The sequence below is a fragment of the Dermacentor andersoni genome, chromosome 4 (assembly GCF_023375885.2).
Source record: "Dermacentor andersoni chromosome 4, qqDerAnde1_hic_scaffold, whole genome shotgun sequence".
NCBI classification, from domain to species: Eukaryota; Metazoa; Arthropoda; class Arachnida; order Ixodida; family Ixodidae; genus Dermacentor; species Dermacentor andersoni.
Window position 1 is genome coordinate 44,206,912 of NC_092817.1, and position 9,280 is coordinate 44,216,191.

General features: G+C 46.5%; 1 protein-coding gene across 1 annotated transcript in view; it reads right to left on the reverse strand.

Moving 5' to 3' along the window:
* LOC126537026 (fatty acid hydroxylase domain-containing protein 2-like) overlaps positions 1 to 7,419 on the reverse strand; it is an 87,120-nt gene extending 79,701 nt beyond the window's left edge. Inside the window, exon 1 of the mRNA XM_050184138.3 lies at positions 7,160 to 7,419. The gene's annotated coding sequence lies outside the window, so the exon portion shown is untranslated. The remainder of the gene's footprint in view (positions 1 to 7,159) is intronic.
* Between the last annotated feature and the right edge of the window lie 1,861 nt (positions 7,420 to 9,280).

Consider the following 9,280-nt stretch of genomic DNA (forward strand, 5'->3'; position numbering starts at 1 on the left):
CCGCTCAAGAAAACACCCAAGAATGTAGCTTTCTACGCCCTTTAGACAAGAATACTATCTCTACAAGAACTAATGAAACAAATAAAAGGAACAACCTAGATTTCAAGTAGCTAATGCCAGCAGCATTGTCTTCTAAATAGTTACCAGACCATATTTTCTTTCGTTCATTTTTTTTTCTTGTTTCACTTTCTATTGTGCTTTCTATTAATGATGATGAAAAAGCTTTATTGCCAGAAGGCAGCATACGAGTATGCCTAACTTCCTGAATTCTTGTTCACCGGAAAGAAGATAATAAAATAGCGCATACCTTTTATTGTCAAATAAGCAAACTCACATGCAGTCATAAACGTATTGCAAATAAAGCTCTAAAGCTCTAGATTATGCGTGCCCATACGAATCACACCAAAGATAACCGGCGGCGTTGTTAATGTCTCGCCGTCTCATTCCGTAGCTTCTCCCACCATCCCACAAAGTTAAAAAGAATTCCGAGCATGACAAAGAAACACGTTGCCGCTAACGGCGAAAGCTCGAGTAAAAGAAGTGAACATATGAGATAATTGAGACTATGCCTGACCACTCGGGGCTGCCAAAAGCCGCACAGATTGCAATCCCCTCCCGATAACTAGACGAATTCTTTTGATGTACGGTGCTATATTATGCGCAAGCAGAACCTCATCCATTTACTCTGCTTCTATGCGTGTGTCAGTTTGGTGAACATGACGCGGGTCTTAAGCTCGCGCGTCTGAAAGGCGGTAAAAGGATCCGCGGTCCATTTCTTTTTTGAAATCTCAGGTATAATGCGTTGGGAAACATCTAAACGTGTACAATCTGCAGAAGGTCGTTTCACAAAGGAAGTCCGTTGTACAGTAATGGAGCGACGAGTAAAGGGCCGAGACAAATGTATATATTGTCTTGTTTGTTTTTTAAATATGTCCGGACGTTAATATTTTACAACAGTAATACATGAGGTCACTTTTTGATAATATGATTTAAGTTATTACCGTTTGTTTACAGAACGCTGCCTCTCTTCACGACCCTTGTCTTCTATCAGCAGAATAGCGTATTTTTTCATTCGTAGTGTGCATATTGCTCATTGTGGTGAGGAGAAGTGGGAGGGTATGTCTAGACCCGCCGCGGTTGCTTAGTGGCTATGGTGTTGGGCTGCTAAGCATGAGGTCGCGGGATCGAATCCAGGCCATGGCAGCCGCATTTCGATGGAGGCGAAAACGCCCGTGTACTTAGATTTAGGTGCACGTTAAAGAACCCCAGGTGGTCCAAGTTTCCGGTGTCCCCCACTACGGCATGCCTCATAACCAGATCGGGATTTCGGCATGTAAAACGCCATAATTTATTTTTATGTGTATGTCAAAGTTTGATGTTTATGTCTCTCAAGCTGCCCTACTAGAAAGCCATCATTTTCAATCGGACGCAGTGCTAGTTTCTGACTACAGGTCCCAATGTTGCTTTTACGCCCTTTTCATGATTTTTCTAGTGCGACAAATAAAAGTTCAATTCAAATCAAGTGAAAGGAGGTCATTGCATTCGTGACATGATATTATTGCACTCGTCCAGTCGGTTTCCTGTTATATTCGCACTGCTCGCAAACTCTGGAAAGCGAGGCTAACTCTATCCCTCATTATCCTCAGTTTTCTAGAGCCAGGAGTTACACTACGCGACGCACGTGGGAGTCCAGGGCTCAGCAACGCTTGAGAGCTCCCAGCGGATCGGTTTCTCCTTAAGAAGGCCCTGCTTTTTCATCGAGTTGAGACTCGCTTCCAGCAATAGCAACAAAACTCCTTTAATTATAAAATATTAGTATCCGTGTTATCAACAAACGAGAAGCAGGAAGTAGTGGAAACGAGCTTGGTTCTTTCGAGGAGTGCTGAAACGTGACTCTCTACCATCACAGCAGCTACACTCACTTAACCCACACTGATCCACGCAGCACTCAATGTCATGTGGGCGCTAGCGTCAGAAAGGATGCACGTAAATGATACAGAGCAGCGTGAGGTACTAGCATACAACACGACGCGCCTTGAAATGTGCGCTCTTGGAGAGGTTATAGATAGCCGTCTTATTTTCAGAAGAAATGGCTTGCCCCGCGATCAACCTGTCAACTTCTAAGGAAAGAAAAATCGATCGCGATTTCGAGCAAGAGATTTGTATTTTTGTTCGTTCGCCGTCTAAATACACGGTATCTGAGAAAAGCCTCCGTTTGAAAGCCGCAATACACCGAAATGTCAGGGACTAACCGCCTTGCTCTCAGACGAAGACATGAAATCCTATAACGGCCATGAGCCCCGAGTTTGCGGTTCGTTTCTCAAAAAACGAAGCACAAGAGCGCAAAGGTTGCAAAACAATTGGATTCTCAAGGTTCAGTGCCTGTCTCGCACAGAAAGAAAAAAAAGCATTAAAGAATGAGGGGGCAAGGTTCGTGTCCCGTTCGCTGCCAGACAAGAAAGAAGTAAGAGGGACTTCAAGAGTGCGGAGCATTGGAAGAAAGACAGTGAAGGTATGTACAAAAGCACGCGAGCATACGCGCAGTCAGAGGTCGTCGCGCATTTTGTTTGTCTCGAAAAACGGCACCAGCGCTTCCTGGTAGTTTTCTTGCGTAGATGGCTTTCTATGACGCCATTGAATATATAGTTGTCATATCGTCGTGGGCATATGTTGTGGCTTTGGATAAGCCTTTGGCTAGCGCCGAAGATATTCGCACGTCAAACGAAGAATAGAAGTGTCTCTTAGCCTTCCTCAACGGCAAAAGTATAATGTGGAACTTTCAGTTGTTCGTTCATATATGGCCTATTGCGCTAGAAAGAAACCGTTGAACGAATTTGTTAGTGAAAAGTGCTATTAATAATTACTCGAGAGGAAAAATCTCAAAAGCCATTCTCAAAATTCTCGAAAGCAACCCGAAAACCGCGGGGACGAATTGATCTGGGTACCGGATCACACTGGCAACCCTAGAAACGAGGCAGCTTACAATATGGCTGGAGGACCTATCAGCCAAGCCATAAGCCACGACTCGAGCCCGGGTCACACAGAGGAAGGTCTCACCAGCTACCAGGAAATCACCCAATACTTTAATCTAGCTAGACAAACGCTACGCTACCTCACAAAAGTCTTACCAAAGTTCAAGTGGTTAGACGGCGACAACTCCAAACCATTACTCTCCCAAACCCGGTCAGAATGCATCACATCAACCCAGATGAATTCAAACCCGGTTGCTCAAGACGTGGCCAGATAACCACATCTTTTGGTATTACTCCGCAGGCCCACCACCCAAAGAACTCCAGAATCTTGTAGTCTCGAAAGGGTGATAGAACCTGCTGGCCAGCTCTGCTCCGGAAGTACAAGGCCAGATCACAGCACGAGCCCAAGCCATCTGGTAGGGTGGTGGAACCCATCACTCCCAGTACCGATAATAAAGTATTAAAGTTTTATGACTGACTGACTGAAGACCAGCGGATAAATGAGCGGAGCATTCGAGAAAGCGGTTAAGCGAGCACGGTCAACGGCAATACACAGATTCGAAATCGGTGAGTCCGGGTCACTGTCACAATTCACAGAAAAGGGTTCAAAAAGATGCTCAACATCCACCGTCGTTGTCCCCGCGAGATGTTGAATAACACTGTCAATGTTAATCGACTTACACATGTACACGTAACACTCAAGAAAATGGGCGGCTTGCGTGTGGCTATTGCCGAGCGCTCTGTTGAGAAGCATCGGCAGCACTTCTCATTAATCGGAAGCTCCAGAGACAGATGTGAATACTCTTTACACTTTACACACTGCCCGCTCTCCGTAATTACGCCATCATCCGTCACAGTGAGCGCAGATCAGACTATCCCATCTGTCAGGTCTGTGAGCAACACCCTACAGCGTGTTAAACACATGCCGTGAAAACCGGCGAAAGTCACGGGACCTGATATATGGCGTGTCGTGCCATGCCCCGCTGTGCGGCCTAGCAGTGGTAAAGACGCTATACCGGAAACGTCTTCGAGCCCTCACCTAACATCATGTGCGCCAGCACTTCCAGCCCGCCCTTCCGAAATTTCTCGCAAGTTTGTTAACACTAATAAATGAATTTAGAATTTCCCCAAACAATATTTAAGTGTCTCGTGGTATCTTACACTGAACCTACTCTCTTGCCACTTCTAAGCCCATGGGGAAGCACCACCGTTGCGAGCTACGAAAGGCTGCTGGTGTTTCTAAGGTCCGCAGGCCTTAAGGGGCACTAATGAGAAACACAATCAGTTTATATTGATAAAGTATTTTTAAAAGCACTAGTTTCGTTGATATCGTGGTAAGAGGCTGATTATTAAAGGGCCCCTTACCAGGTCTGGCCATTTTGAGCTGACAGACGCAGAGCATAAATTGCGCGATAACGATCGTGTCTGCAGAGTATTACATCACTATGCGCGGCGGAAAGATCTGAAATTTCAAACCGAACGCCATTTTCCCTTTTCCTCGCGGCCACCGCACTCCAAGCTGGATGATGACGTGCAGAGAGAGAACAAAAATTTTTATTGGGTGAATTCAGCTTTGGAGAGGCAAGTGGGTCTGCTTGTTTCCATGTCGTGCAGTCGCACGCAGACACCGAAACTATGTCATTTACTACCGTGTTCCAGTGCGGGATCGTGCTCTGTGATCCGCTTGTGTCTGCCTCAGTATTCGTGTAGCACTGACTTATACCGCTAGTCAGGTGTCGTCCTGCACAGCGCGCAAAATCGTGCGCTGCGCGAAACGAGACAATCACGACACCTAGCGCGCGACGACGTCAGCGGAAGTGCGCCGCGCTTTAAAAAAAAGCGAGAAAAAAAATCAACGCGGGGCCCGTGACGTATGCGTCACGCGATCTTCGAGGTCCGGTAGAATTTCCCACTATGGGAAAACGCAGGGAAAGAATTTTGCTTGCGGAGGCAAGTGTTCCTATATATGCTCCCGCATATACAGGGGCACTAGCGGAGGCTAGAGCGGGCTAGACAGGGCAAGTGGAGAGAGCGTCTCGTCTGGCAGTGGAGCTCGCCTCCTGAAATCATGGGTTCGCGGCAATGAAATATTTGTATCTCGGCTATTAATGAGCCGATTTCAAAACATTTTGCCGCGGTACTCTCCCTAGAGGACAGGTAACAACTTCCAGCGTATAACCAAAACTTTCTATGGGGCCTGGTCAGGGGCCCTTTAAAAGAGAAGATGAAAGTGAAAGTTAAATTTTTTGAATTTCGCGCCGGAATCCAAGCGTTGGGACGTCAGCTTAGCGCCACGAATTTCAAAGAGTTTCGGCTGTTGTGGTTGAGTAAAAGCTCTTGAAACTTCCTTAATCTAATCTTTCGCTTTTTTTTTTTTTTGGAATACAGCGTAGTCCTTCTTTTACCGACAAAAATTTGACTAGGCCGAGCAGACGGCGTCAAAATCCATGACGTCACAGAAACATGGTGCGGGAACTTCAAGGCGGCGTCACCACCCATCTTTCGGTTTTGTGTCTTTTCGAGTTACGACTCTAGCTTTTCATTCAGTCCCGAAGCTTTTAAAAGAACCCACTAGAGCTTTATAATGTAACTCGAGCTAACCTCGGCTGTGACCAGGACACAATAGTAATCTTTTCCGTAAGGAGATGGTTATCAAGCCTCTCGAGCACTGTGCAGAGATCTTTTCATTGTGCACTGAAACGATGACAATCACATATAAGTTGCGCAATCATCCATTTTCATCCACAAACTTCACACTCCGTACTTCTGGCCATTCCGATGAGGGAGGAGTGGGCATTAGTATTCGAGTGCTACTTCAAACCATAGGTGACAAACGAGAGCTACCTCCCGTCGTGGTAAGCTGTGCGGGAGGCAGAGCTTTAAATCAAGGAACATAGGCGCAGGTTTGTAATGCTTCCCGCATTATAGGGCGCCAATGTAAGCTCGCGATGCCATGCATGCGATCAGCTAGACTAACTTGTCCAGCTTATCACTGACGCCTGCCGGTGAGGATTCATTCATCCCACGCACAGTATGTAATAAAGACGAAATGACGTCGTTATATAGGCCGACACCTTTACAGTAAAGAAAGTTCGCGGGCGTCATGTTATATCTTGATCTCATTTGATGGCAGCATATTAACTAAATGTTCCATATAAGAGTGTGCCATAACATACTTCGTTCGTCTGCAAAGGTTATGTCTACCCACAGTGAACCGGGGACGGATGAGGAAACGGCAAGGCTTGACGTGAACTCGTATATGCTGATGCTATAAAACGAGGTGTCTGCGTTATAGTCTGCTCTAAGGAGGAACGCTCAGTCAGTATCCTGCCATCACTTGCGACAGGGATATATAACATGAAAGCCCGCAGACGTTTTTTCTTTTTATGTATATGAGCTTGTGCCTAATGGCACTGTTTTGGCTTCATTGCATAATGCACGCGAGATAGCACGTGTTACATCCAGCATGCTTAATATTCGCGTCCCTGCTCTTAGTGCCGTCCGCCACACTAAATCAGCGCCGCTTGTATGCTTTATTATTGATAGCAAATTTGCACAGAAAAGTTAATGCCAAGGGACAAATCTGTACAACGCATAACCAGAAACTGTTGTTCCCGCGAAGTTTATTTATTGTTACTTTTTCTCTTAGCTTGCATGGATCAAAAAGGTGTTAGCAAATGTATTCTCTCGTTAGCTATCCCCGCTCGTAGCGCCAGCTAGTGCACTTAATTACGTGTAATCTGACCGCCTAAACCACGTCATTAGCGTACAAAGTAGCGCATTAGCAGCGCATAACCACGGAAAGTAAATATGAGGGAACAGGGAGGTGTGTCAATCAAAGCCCTCGCGCTGATCCGAGAGTACTCGACCAAATGCTTTAATTCCGCAACAACGGAATTTCTCATTTTGCGCCCGCCGGAACATCTCTCTCTCTCTCTCTCTCTCTCTCTCTCTCTCTCTCTCTCCCTACATTCGTTCAAGCAAAGCGCGTTTACCGAGACCGACAACAACGCCGGCGTAATCAAACGCATTCCAGCTCATGATTGCTGTGCTTCGATCAGGCGATCTCAAACCAATAACTGCAGCTTCGTCCCGCATCATTTCCGGTACATCGCGGGGCGTATACGACTTACACCACGCCATTTACGAAGGAACGAGGCACGCGTTGAATGAGGAGCACGGAATACCTGAGCGGTCACGGCTCGTCCCTCGCCACTGGAGACATGCGCTTCGCGCAGGTGATTGCTCCTGGAGTCGGACCGCTTCGACTGTCCCCACAGGGCCGGGTACGATGCAATTGTCACCTTGCTCCACGCGGAGGGACACGTGCCGAGCAGGCGTCTCCCACGACGAGGGGGGAGGGCGGGTCACTTGGGGCGTCTAGAGAGCCAGCCTTCTATATCCTTACTTTTGTCCCCCTCTCAACAGCACTTCTGCAACGTTGGTACATTTCCTCTTGCCCAAACGTATTGTTTCTCTCTTTCTTTCTCTCTCCCTCCTCTCTCATCCGCGTCTTCGTGTGAACCGAGCTTATCCTTCCGTCGCTTCTCGCTACTACACCCTCTCCCGCTACCCGTACGGCCACGCGAGCGTACTATATATCGTCTTCGAGACGACGTTTTCGCTTCTTGCGACAACGACGAGGTTCACCTCGTTACGAAAGCCGCGCGACGTTCGCGGTTACCACTTTCTCACGCGAGAACAAAGCGAGCGCCAGCACTGAGATTGTGCGGTTGCTTGCGAGGGCTCATTACTTTTTCATGGGTTCGCTTCGCGCTCGCTCGCTTACCCACCAATTTTTCTAGTCGCTCGAGTGTAATTACACGACTGGGCAAAAATAAATGATAATAACAAAAAGCAATGGAGAGACGTTAAATAAGCTGCGAGGAAGATACGACATCAGCTTTTTTCGGGATAACTGAGGTGGGAAAGGGTTAGGACGCTGTTTTATTTCACCGCAAATGCCAACCGACCAGATTAAAGATTTGCTCGGATATGCGGCGATTCCCACCGCGTGTAGCCTATGCCTAAATGTAAAGAGAGAGAAATAGGAAAGGCAGGGTGGTTAACCAGACGCAATTCTTCCATGCGCTAGCCTGCACGGGGGAGGGGAAGGTTGGTTAGCAATAAGAGAGGCAGAAACAGAGAAAAATAAAGTAACTAAGGAGGGGGGGGGGGGTGCTCGCGCTCCTCAACCTCCCCCCTCCCCTCCCCTCCCCCCCCCACCCCTGTTTCTCGCGCCACGATTTGTCATTTCCAGACTTCTGCCGCCCACATCTGAGGTCTCTTCTTGCAACTTCTCACTCGTTAAATTTTTCATTTGACTAAAAACTTCTTACAGTATTTTTAGTGCGGGCGTGCTCCGACTATTTATTAATTCATATTTTTACTTAATTCATGCGAATGTCAATAATAAAGGGAAAAGCCCACTAAAAAGTAATTCAGCAAACAAACCTAATTTCTAATGGTATGAACAACTTCCACCTTGAAAATATGTTGCTAAATGTTCCCTTTGCTTCCAACATTGCTCTGCTAGCTTTTAACAGCGAAGCTGTTAGTGGGAAAACTTTAATGGTGTCCTTGGATCACTAGATAATTCACGGAGCTTTAATAGGACTTGCTATAGGAAGTACTGATGGGCTAGTTGCTTTTTTCAGCACAGAGTGTGCGGGTCGATTTCCGCCGTTCCAGTAAATTACGTATGCAAGCGCTGCGGGACGTTAAATGTTTTACAAATGGCACCGTCTTTTAAGAACGGCCCGCCGTCTTTGTAGATGTCTGACTGCCGACGAGACGAAATTTGTTGAGAAAGCGAAACGCGCATGTGGGGATAAATGTGCAAGCATAAATTATTGCTTTTGTAAAAAATACTTTTTTCGTACCACGTGCTCGAATGCCTCATACGTAGGATCCTTCGTTTTCACGTCTTATGATATTGTTTTTGTTTTTCGTTTTTAATTCGGAGTGTAAAAATCGGGCATCATTTTTTAGGCAGAAAGGCGGAGAGAAATTGGGATTTTACCGTCTGGCAGCCGAAAGTCAGGAATTTTCCTGGTAGCTTTCACCAAGGATTAACACACGCAGTGACTGCTTCCTAGACACAGACGTACTTAAACAAGCGAAATCCCTCACGCACAAGGTAAATGCAAGGAGGGCTGTTCGCAGGTCATTAGACGAACTTAGTCATGCATATCCTCGTTAACAGATATTATTTGTAGTTTTGAAAGAAACGATGTAAACAAAAACAACAAATGGGGACGTGTAGTCAACCGCCTAAAGTTTACGAACCCCGGGATCTCAGAAAACGT